The sequence below is a fragment of the Gossypium arboreum genome, chromosome 8, assembly GCF_025698485.1.
Source record: "Gossypium arboreum isolate Shixiya-1 chromosome 8, ASM2569848v2, whole genome shotgun sequence".
NCBI classification, from domain to species: Eukaryota; Viridiplantae; Streptophyta; class Magnoliopsida; order Malvales; family Malvaceae; genus Gossypium; species Gossypium arboreum.
In genome coordinates, this window is record NC_069077.1 from 21,139,950 (window position 1) to 21,152,362 (window position 12,413).

Below are 12,413 nucleotides of genomic sequence, written 5' to 3' on the forward strand. Positions count from 1 at the left end.
CACAATTCAAATGATACAACAGTTTGTTTAGTTTGATGGTTTGCAGGACGAGGATCCAAGCACTCATTTAGCAAATTTTTTGGAATTCTGCGACACTTTTAAAATCAATGGTGTTTCTGACGATGCCATTCGCATTCAGTTGTTCTTATTCTAATTGAGGAACAAAGCTAAATAGTGGTTAAACTCGTTACCACGAGGTCAATCACTATTTGGGAACAAATGACCGAAAAATTTTTACTTAAATATTTTCCGTCGGCTAAAATGACTAAATTAAAGAATGGTATCTCTTCTTTTATGCATATTGATTTAGAAACTCTTTATGATGCATGGGAGAGATACAAGGAACCTATTGAGAAGGTGCCCTTACCATGGGTTACCTCTATGGTTGCAGGTTCAGACTTTTTATAACGGTGTGAACCCCTCAACAAGGTAACTTATCGTCGTAGCCGCCGGTGGAACGTTAAACAATAAAACACCTGAAGAGGCTTATGAATTTATTGAAGAGATGTCACTGAATAACTATCAGTGGCAAGTCATGAGAACGAAGCCGACGAAAGCTGGTGTTTTCAACCTCGACGCGGTTACCATGCTATCTAACCAGGTAGAACTTTTAAATAAAAAAATTGACGATTTGTATGGTTCTACTTAGGTACATCCAGTGATGAGATTCAAGTGGAGGAAGAGTACACAACACAGATTATCCATCCTTCAACCTTAGCACCGAAGAGGAACAAGTCCACTATATGGGTAACAATAATTCTAGACCTCAAAATAACCCGTATAGTAACACTTATAATGCAGGTTGGAGGAACCATCTCAATTTCTTATGGGGTGGTCAAGGAAATCAAAAACCACAACATCCTCTAGGTTTTCAACAACCACCTTACCAACACGAGAAGAAACCAAACCTTGAAGAGATGCTCACAAAATTTATTTCGGTGCTAGAAACTCGTTTTTAGAATACCGAAATAGTGCTTAAGAATCAGCAAGTGTCGATTCAAGGGCTCGAAACTCAAATAGGACAGCTTGCTAAGTTGATCTCTGAACAACTACAAGTTAGCCTGCCAAGCAACACTGAAACTAACCCAAAAGAGCAACTTCATGCTATTATCGTACACAATGATGAAAGGTTAGTTGAGGATGAACCAAAACCAAGGCGAGACCATGTGGTAGATAACAGTAAAGTTGATGTAAGCAAAGAGTATAAACCTCGTGTGCCATACCTTAAGGCGACAAGGAAAGACCACATGGACAAACAATTTGGTAAATTTCTTAAATTAGTAAAGAAATTACATATTAATTTACTGTTTATTGAAGCTCTTTCGCAGATGCCAAACGCAGTTAAATTTTTAAAGGAGCTTTTAGCAAATAAGTGAAAGTTAGATGATGCGTCACATGTGGAGTTGAACGCAGTTTGCTCAGCCATTCTACAGAATAGGCTACCCAACAAGTTGAAAGATCCAGAGAGTTTTACGATTCCTTGTTTAATTGGTAGTTTAAATGTTAACAATGCTTTAGCTAATTTAGGGGCAAGTATTAATGTCATGCCTTATAAAATGTTTAAACAACTAGGTCTTGGGAAACCCAAACAAACTAGGATGAGCATTCAATTGGCAGATAAAACAATCAGATTTCCTAGGGGTATTATTAAAGACGTGCTTGTTAAAATTGATAAATTTAAATTCCCAATTGATTTTGTTGTTCTAGACATGGAAGAGGATAGTGACGTGCCTTTGATTTTAGGACGACTCTTTTTAGCGACTACTAGGACTATCATTGATGTTGGCGCAGGTGAACTAATACTTCGTGTAGGGGATGACACAATTACTCTCCAAGCTCATGATTCTGCTAAAATATCTAGTAATTGAGACGATTCGGTTAATTTAAATGATGTTACAACTCAAACTTCTTTACAGGAGTTCCCTAGGAAGAATGTGATGGAGCTTCATTCTACTCCATGCCACAAAAACGGACTGACTCATGAAGAACGAAGACTTCAGATCGATGAACTAGATGAATGGCGAACATATGTCAAGTAGAAACCAAAAGCACACGAAAAATCAAAGCGACAACATGATGAGAGTAGGGATGAAACAACGCAATTTAAGGTCGGGGACAAAGTTTTGTTAGATAAAAAGGACCCCCGAGTTGATACTTTAGAGCACAATACAGACTGAGCGATCCCTTCACGGTAATGAACATCTTCCCACATGGTACAATTGGGGTAACACATACTAAATTCGGAACTTTTAAGGTAAATAATACTCGACTTAAACTTTATGAAGATAGTAGAATTGATATTGAGAAAGAGGAGTCTCAATTCCTCAATCCATCATAATCACGTGAATGAGAGGTAACTCGAGCTTAGAGTCTAAATAAGCTCTTCTCGGGAGGCAACCGAGCACTAACATCACTAACTAAGTTTATGTTAGCTATTTTTAGTGTTTTTGTACAGGTATAGTGGCCCAAAGGCCTGGACACACGGTCGTGTCCTTGGCTGTGTGGAAACAGGGCTAAAAATTCCCCAAGTATTGAGCCACACAGCCGTACAACACGGCCGTGTGAAGCACATGGCCTGGACACATTGGCATGTCCTAGACCGTGTGAAAACTGGAACTAATTTTTCAAATTTTAAATAAGTCAGGGAGCCACACGGGAAAAGCACACGGCCGTGTGTTCGGACACACCAGCGTGTGGTATACCACACGAGCGTGGAAGAAGCGAAGAACACGAGCGTGTCCTAAGGCCGTGTGATGATTAGGCGTTAAAATTTCACGATAAACACAGGATGGACGTAAGCCACACCGGTGTGTGACACGGCCTTGTGGCCCAACATGGGTCTCACACGGTCATGCCTCTTTTTAACCCCCTCAAACCCTAATTTCTTTTCTTTTTCTTCTTCCCCAAATTCTCCCAACCCTAGCCGCCATATCCTCCCTCCCCACCGTCCGGCCACCCTTAGCTCCCCATTCTCCTTTTCTTTTCTTTTCTTTTCCCCCTTCCCCCATTTCTTCCCTCCATTTTTCTTTCCTCTTCAACCCCTCGCTGCATAATCCATGCCCACCACATCGTGCCACACGGCTTAACCCCCCACGCTTGTGTCCTCTTCCACTCACCACCGTCGGCAACCGCACCGACTCCGACCAGTAGCTCCGTCCACCGTCGTACACACCCCGACCACTATTTTGGGTTTCTTCTTTACCCTCTACTATTTTATTTCAGTTATTTTTTTATTTTTTATTTATTCCTTTGTTATTTCTTAGTTGTTCTTCCATTTTAATTTTAGTTTATCTTTACTTAGTTTTTTTCTAACCTTCATTATTATTATTGTTATTTTTCATTCTAGTGGTTAGCATTTTTATGATTATTTTTCTTATTACTATTACTATTACTTTATTCTAGTTTTCTATTTTGTTTGCTTTATTTCCATTTGATTATTGTTAGTACTAGCGTCCATCTGTTCTTGCTTCATTTCTAGTCTTTAATACTTTTGTTATATTTATATTCTATTATTCTATTATTCTACTCTTTGTTATGATTAGTGTTAGAGAATCTTCTTTCTAGGAATATAGTTTTATTACTTAGAATTTTATTTCTGTTGACTAATGGTTCAATATTTGGTGATATTTAACTTCTATTATTTTGTAGGCCTATAATGACAAACACACGAGGCAAGAAAATTATTGTTCCCGCTTTGAAAAAGTGTAAGGGTCCTCGCGCAACTTCCTCAGGCGCCTCGACTGAAGCACGCCACCCACTACTTCGATTCTCCTCTAGCCCATAGGACGACCTGTTTCAGCTACTACGTGTACGACCATTGGGAGTGGACAAATGTATTGACTGGGCCGCTTTGGAGCAAGTTCAACTTGCTCACCTCGTTCGATTCCATCTTGATACTGTGTCATGGGATCGATTCTTTGCAATCATCGAGTCCACCTATTCAGAGCTGACATTGGAGTTCTTCACTACCTTCTACTTATAGCACGTGATGAACACACATGATGAGGCTAGTACTATCATTTTTAGACTTGGTGGACTTGTCAGGCATATGAGTGTACCCGAGTTTGGAGTTGCTTTGGGCCTCTACACGGAAGAGTTCATGGCTTCAGAGGATTTTTTACAACTTCACCGTCACATACACTATTTGCCATCTTACTGTTGGACTGACTTTACGGTGAGCACGGTTCCCTATGACGCAAGTCGCTCGAAGGCAACTTCTCTCCCTCCAGCACAACACTATATCCATGCCATCTTGGCTCATACTTTGATTGGGAGGAGAGAGAGCGCCGGAGTAGTTAGCACCACCGACGCGTACTTCCTGTGGAGCATGGCGACTGGCCATGTATTTGACTTGGCATATTTTATTGCTCTTGCCTTTCACCACCAGACGGATAGCCATAGGAGGGGCCCCATCTGCCTTGGCCCTTACGTGACTCGCCTCGCTAGACATTTCAGCCTCTTCGACACTTCAGAGATGTCACCGACACTCACATTAGTCGGCTATATGTCTCCGCAAGGAATTTCCAACATGATCCACATGCGGATGATAGAGCGACGCCGTGGAGTCGACCCTCCTCAGTACAGACTCGTCCACTCTGCTGACCAGGATGAGCCAGAGGACATTACTGACGATGTCCCTCCCCCTCACGAGGGCCCACCCCCACCACCACCACCGAGTCACCGAGCTCCTGCTGCCACTTTGACAGATTTATTCGAGCGCTTCAGTCACTTTGAGCAGTAGTGCTTCGAGCGATTTGACAGCATCGATGCCACTCTCCGACAGATTTGCCACCACCTCCATATCTCTTCCCCAGTGCCACCGGGTCACGACTCTAATGATGAGGACCTTTAAGTCCCTTTTATCATTTTTATTTTTATTTTTAATTTTATTTTCCTTTATTTATTTTTGAAGACTTATGTTTTATGTTTTAAACTCTGCTTATCTTTATGGTTATTATCAAATTATCCCTTAATTCTCTTCCACAGTGGTGTTTATATTCTTATTAGTAACTCAGAATCTTGTCTTTCATTAGCCTTACCTACAATTATCGCTCTCGCTAATCCGAGGATTTCATCCATAATTTCAGGGCAGTTTCACTTCTCTCCCTCTCTTCTGATATTATATTTATATTGCTATTATATATCTTTGTACATTGAGGACAATGTACATCTTAAGTGTGGGGAGTTTATTTATGTTATTATCAGAAATCCCTAAATTTTTATCTTGTTCTCAAATAATCTTCTCATATCATTATTAGAGTAAATTTTGATTGATTTATGATTTTTATTAATATGTTTCTAAATTAAATTGTAGGTAACTATGCATTGATTGTTTAAACTTTAAGACATTAGAAAATCAAGCATGATAAGTTGAAATTTTTGAGAATTAAAATTGCTAGGTTGTTTCCCTGAATTGAGGTATTATCTTGAAGTTTTGAATTTACAGGATTGACATCAAATACCCATAATTTTCGTGAGATTTTGAGCCTATTAAGAGCATATATCTTTCTTGCTCACTGATTTGATTGATTATGAGTGTGTCAATATTGAATTGTTATTCTAGAACTTGCATCGATTATACATATCAAAACAACACCTTTGATTTGATATACTTAAATGATAGAGGCACTTAGGTTTTAACCCATTTACCCTATAAAAAGCCTACCCTCATAATTAACCCTTAATGAACCCCTTTGAGCTTAACAAACTTTTTTTTTGAAATTTACCCTAAATTTTAACCCCTATATCCTACTTTTTGATTCGTTGAGAATTTTTCCTAATTTATTGAGTCCCTTTTTGTCGAGATTTGATTTGGTTAATTGCCTAACTACTTTCTTTCATTTGAATCTTATAATTTTCTCTTATACAATTATTTGTTCTTATTCTAAAAAAAAACATGCATATTGGTAGTAATTCTTTATTTTTGAGCTTAAGCATTTAATTCCATATTCTGAGATGAAGCTCATGTTTATTCAAGTGATGTTAGTTAATTTTCCAATTAGGAAATTTATCAAGTTAATCTTGATTCTAACCGTTTCTTTTTCAGCCTTTATCCACACCTTAACCCAAAGCCTCGTTACAACCCTTCAAAGACCTTTTGATTTGTGTATCATCTCATTTATAGTGGTGGAGATTTGATTTTCATGCAAGCCTATGGTAATAACTTTTCATATTTGACTAATGAGTGCTTAATCATTGAACCTTAAACACATTGTGTGATTTGAGTGAACCTTTAGTGAGGATGTCGACCATTGTCAATTTGGAATTAAAGATAATTACTTAGATAAAAGGAGATGCTTATAATTTTATGATTAAAATGCTCAACTTCGACTATTTGAAACTTTAATGTTCTTTTAGTTAAATTTTCAATGTATGATTACTTGTGAATTATTTAGAACATTATTGATGAGAATTATAAGTTAAGAATAATTTATTTTGATTGTGAGTTGAGGATTTTGCTTGAAGACAAGAAAATGCTTAAGTGTGGGGATATTTGATAAACCGTAAATTATACATATTTTTACCCCATGATTGGCATACTTATGAATGATTTTTCCTTGGTTTTCTTGAATTTGATGCTCCTAATCCTTTAATTTCATGTTTTTATACTCAGGAGAGCTTAGGATAGAAAAAAGAGTGAAAAAAGTGCTACACACGGCCTAGGCACTTCCACACAGGTAGACCACATGCCCATGTGAGGCACACGGGCAGACCACATGCCCGTGTGTCATGGCTGTGTCGACTAAAAACCAACTCAAAATTACACATGGTTTAAGCACTTGCACACGGGCATAGCACACGGCCGTGTCCCTGTCGAGCCTAAGTCTAGTTCTACTCAGAAAAGGCCACTTTTGAGGGTTTAGAAGCACTCTAAAGCAATATAAACACCTTAGAAGAGGATTAAAGGGGACACATAGAGTTGGAGGCAGAAAATATTCGAGAACAGCCATTGGAATCACCTCGGAGCTAGGATCTACATCAAGATTGAATATTTCCATCCAATTTCCTAGAAGTTCTTTGGGTTTCTTTATGTTTTGTTGTTTTCCAAATTTTGAGATGTTTTTTATTAATATTATGAACTAAACTCCCTAAATACCTAAGGGAGATGAAACTTAAGATGAATCTTATTACTCTTTGATTTATATGATAAATATTTGTTCTTATTCTTAATTGTGAGTTTTAATCCTTGCTTTACTATTCCAGGATATTAATTCAGGCTTTTGATGTGCTTTTTCAGTGGAGTAAAAGTTCATATTTAAGAGTAGATCACTCATAATTAAGCGGAGTTGCATGCAATCCTAGAGATAAGATGACATAAATCTGTCGGATTAGAGTCAAATCTAATAAGGGAATCCATAGATTGAGTTAATGCGACAACAGGGGTTTTAATTAGAAAGAGATTTCGATCAATCAACCTAGAATCAGTTGTTTTTAGTCTCGAAAGGGATATTAACATAAATCAGGGATTTCTACGGAATAAGTCAAGTGAATAAATCGTCTAAGTCAAAGGTAATAAGTGAAGTCTAGGTGGATTCTTTCTTGGGTATTGTCTTCTCAATCAGTTTTTTAAAAGTATTTTCCAACTTTCATCTCTATCGTGATCTTAGTTAATTAGATAATTAGTTTAGTTTACAACATTCTCTCAAATTTTAGGCTAGATAATAAAAAGATAGTAATTACTAGTACTTTTAGTCCTCGTGGATACAATATTTCCGGTCTCGCCATAACTACTGTTCGATAGGTGTGCTTGCCTTAAGTCAAATTTTTAGTTAGTTTAACGACCATCACCGAGTTGCAAGTTAAGCCGACTTGGATTGGGCAGATTCGAGATAAGTAGTTAGGGGATGAGTCTTTGAGCTTGAAGTTTCGACTGATAGAGAGTGGTGCTATTGCCGATTTTGGGTTAAACAGTGATGGTGTATTGTGTTTCCAAGGACAGATCTACGTGCCAAACGATTTTGATTTGAGGTAGTCTATTCTAAGCGAAGCGCATTGTAACACCCCTAACCCATATCTGTAGCTGGAATAAGGTTACAAGGCATTACCAATAAATACACTTCATTCTCAAACATTTAAGCAATCATAATCAAAGTTCATATAAATCATTCACAATGTCCCTTACATAGGTCTATGAGACCTTAAAACATGCTTAGAAGTGGTTTGGGACTAAACTGATAACATTTACAAACTTTAAGAAGCTTATAAAATTTTCTTTAATTATAGGGTCACACGCACATGTGAAAAGGTCGTGTGCCTTACACGGCCACCATACATGCCCGTGTCATAGACCGTGTGAAAACAGGGTATACATACTGACCTGCACCACACGGTCGGAGACACGTCTGTGTGCCTGGACCGTGGGAAAACTGGAGGGGTTACTGACTTAGGTCACATGGCCAACCCCACGCCCATGTGTTTAGCCTGTGCTCGAGACTGACTTAAATTCGTAGGGCTACCCTAGGGGACACATGGCCATGTAACATTTCCGTGTGTCGTACAAGGCCAAGATACACACCTGTATCTCTGTCGGTGTGGACAAAAATAGGGCATTTGGAAAGCCAATTTGCCACCCTATAATCATGCATACAAAACAACCTATTTGGTACCATTTCAAGTCATTTATAAGCAACCAAAACCCATCAAAACATAGACATAACATACCATATAATTCAACCATTTTATAAGCAACCAAAACCCATCAAAACATAGACATAACATACCATATAATTCAACCATTTTAACTAATCAATTCCATATTCGAATTATACCAAATCATTATGCCAAAATCATCACAATTTACATATATTCCCTATTCACTAATTCATCATAATATCATCTATTTCATATCACAAAACTCATGATAAGTCATAATTTATACATATTTTTATCCCACGCTTAGCAAAATTTTGGATGAATTATCATTAGATTTGTGGAATTTGATGCTCCTAATCCTTTAATTTCATGTTTTATACTTAGGTGAGCATAGGAGAGTAAAAAGAGTGAGAAACGGGCCAAAAATGGAGAAAATGGGTCAAAGTGGGAAATCAACACGGCCTAGACTTCCTCACACGGGTAGACCACACACCTGTGTCTATTTAGTAGACTTTAACACGGCCTAAGCCACCCCACACGGGTGTGGCACACGGCCGTGTCCCTGTCAAGCCCAAGTTTAGTTCTACTCGGAAAAGGCCATTTTTGAGGGTTTGGAAGCATTCTAAAGCCTATATAAACACCCTAGAAGGCACCTAGAGAAACATACGGAGTAGGAGGCAAGAAATTACTCGAAGAAAGCCGATTGATCCATCTCAGAAGCTGAATTCTCCTTTAAGACTGAAGATCTCCCTTCAATTTCCTTCAGGGGTTTTTGGGTTTCTTTATGTTTTGTTATTATTATTCTTCTGAGATGTTTTATTTTACACATATGAACTAAATTCCCTAAATACCTAAGGGGAATGAAACCTAAGACGGATCTTGTTACTATTTTTGAATTATATGATAAATACTTGATTTGTTCTTAATTATGTGTTCTTAACTCTTGCTTTAATATTCCAGGATACTAATTCAAGTATTTGTGCTTATTCAGAAGAGCAAAAGTCCTTGTCTAAGAGTAGATCTAGCATAATTAAGCGGAGTTGATTGCATCCCTAGACATAAGGTGACATAAATCTGCCGGATTAGGGTCAAACATAATAATGAAATCTATAGATTGAGTTAATACAACACTAGAGGTTTTAATTAGAAAGAGATTTCAACTAATCAAACTAGGGTTAGACGTTGTTAGTCCCGAGAGAGATAATAATATAAATTAGGGATTTCTACGAATCGAGTCAAGTGAATAAATCGTCTAGTTTAGAGTAAAATAACAAGCGAAGTCTAGGTGGATTCTTTCTTGGGTATTGTCTAAATCAATCAGTTTTCCCAAAAGTATTTCCCCAATTTACTTCCTGTGCATTCTTAGTTTAGTTAATTAGTTTAGATAAAGCAAATCTCTTTATTTTTAGGCTAGATAATAAAAAGAAGGTTAATACTAGTACTTTTAGTTCCTATGGGTTCGACATTCCGGTCTTGCTTTAAGCTATACTACTGTTCGATAGGTGCACTTGCCTTTATCGTGACAATAGTTAGTTTTCAAGTACGATCAATCATTAATATAAAACTTATCACGCACATCAACTTTTGACGCCATTGCTGGGGAACTAAGATATTAGGAACGCTTAATTTTTATTACTTTAGCCATTTATTTTATTGCAATTTAATTTTTATTTTAATTTTGTTTATATCGCTAAATTTTCTTTTATTTAATTCTGGTAGGTTTTTATAGTTTATGACTAGAAGAAACCCGTCAGGACCATTACTTTTTTATAGTGAGATCGAAAGCACAGCTCGCAGAAACCGAAGAGAAATAAGGCGAAGCCTACGATACATAGAGGAAGGGCAAGAGGACGATAGTCAAACTTCAACCAAAGGGATGGCTGAAAATTAGAATAATTAGCTACCTCCTGTGGTTGCCCCAGATCCAATAAATTAGAATCCCGCTCCTCGTACTATGTATGATTATGCTAAACCTACTTTAATAGGAGCTGAATCGAGTATAGTTAGACCTACTATTGCTGCAAATAATTTTGAACTGAAACCTAACACGATTCAAATGATACAACATTTTGTTCAGTTTGATGATTTGCAGGACGAGGATGCAAACATTCATTTAACGAATTTTCTAGAGTTCTGCGACACTTTTAAGATTAATGGCGTTTCTGACGATACCATACGCCTTCGGTTGTTTCCATTCTCATTGAGGAACAAAGCTAAACAATGGTTGAACTCGTTACCACGAGGGTCAATCACAACTTGGGAACAAATGACCGAAAAATTTTTACTAAAATATTTTCCGCCAGCTAAAATGGCTAAACTAAGGAATGATATCTCTTTTTTGGTGCAGATGGATCTAGAAACCCTGAATGATGCATGGAAGAGATACAAGGACCAATTAAGAAGGTGCCCTCACCATGGGTTACCTCTATGGCTGCAGGTTCAGACTTTTTACAACGGTGTGAACCCCTCAACAAGACAACTCATCTACGCAGCCGCCGGTAGAACTTTAAACAACAAAACACCTGAAGAGGCTTATGAATTTATTGAAGAGATGTCACTGAATAACTATAGTGGCAAGTCATGAAAACAAAGCCAACAAAAGCAGCCGGTGTTTTCAACCTCGACGCGGTTACTATGCTATCTAATCAGGTAGAAAAATTAAATAAAAAGATTGACGGTTTATATAGTTCTACTCAGGTACATCCAGTGATGAGGTGCGATTCAAATGGAGGAGTACACACAGAATATCAATCCTTCAACCCTAGCACTAAGGAGGAATAAGTTCAATATATGGGTAATAATAATTCTAGACCTCAAAATAACCCATACAGTAACACTTATAATGCAAGTTAGAGGAACCAACCCAACTTGTCTTGGGTGGCCAAGGAAATCAAAGGCCACAACATCCCCCAAGTTTGCAACAACCACCTTACCAGCAAGAAAAGAAGCAGAACCTTGAAGAGATGCTAACGAAATTCATCTCGGTGTCAGAAACTCATTTTTAGAATATCGAAACAACACTTCAGAATCAACAAGCATCGATCCAAGGGCTCGAAACTCAGATAGACTAGCTTGCTAAATTAATTTCTGATCGACCACAAGGTAATTTGCCGAGTAATACTAAAACTAACCCAAGGGAGCAGCTTAATGCGATTACCATTCGAGATGAGAAAGGGTTAGATGAACTAAAACTAGACTCGAGTTAAGGAATTGTTGTAAGAAAAGGTAAAAGTGAGGTGGACCACAGTGAGCAGAAATCGGTAAGTAGAGAATACAAACCTCGTGTGCCATATCCCAGTGCGACAAGGAAAGACCACACGGATGAACAATTTGGTAAATTCCTTAAATTATTAAAGAAATTACATATTAACTTACAGTTTATTGAAGCTCTTTCGCAGATGCCGAATGCATTTAAATTTTTAAGGGTGCTTTTAGCAAATAAACGGAAGTTGGATGAAGCGTCGCATGTGGAGCTAAGCACAATTTGCTCTTCCATTCTACAGAATAAGCTACCCAACAAATTGAAAGATCCAGGGAGCTTTACGATTCCTTGTTCAATTGGTAGCTTAGATGTTAATAATGCATTAGCTTATTTAGGGGCGAGCATTAACTTCATGCCCTATAAAATGTTTAAACAACTAGGTTTTGGTAAACCCAAACAAACTAGGATGAGCACTCAGTTAGCAGATAAAATCATTAGATTTCCTAGGGGTATCATTGAAGATGTACTTGTCAAAATCGATAAATTTATATTCCCAATTGATTTTGTTGTTCTAGACATGGAAGAGGATAGTGATGTGTCTTTGATTTTAGGACGACCC

General features: G+C 37.7%; 2 non-coding genes across 2 annotated transcripts; both read right to left on the reverse strand.

The window, feature by feature from the left end:
* Positions 1–267: 267 nt before the first annotated feature.
* Positions 268–375, reverse strand: LOC128279633 (small nucleolar RNA R71). The gene has a single exon (XR_008269832.1). It is a non-coding gene; the product is annotated as a small nucleolar RNA R71 (small nucleolar RNA).
* A 10,531-nt stretch (positions 376–10,906) lies between these two features.
* Positions 10,907–11,013, reverse strand: LOC128279929 (small nucleolar RNA R71). Its single transcript, XR_008270114.1, has one exon. It is a non-coding gene; the product is annotated as a small nucleolar RNA R71 (small nucleolar RNA).
* Between the last annotated feature and the right edge of the window lie 1,400 nt (positions 11,014–12,413).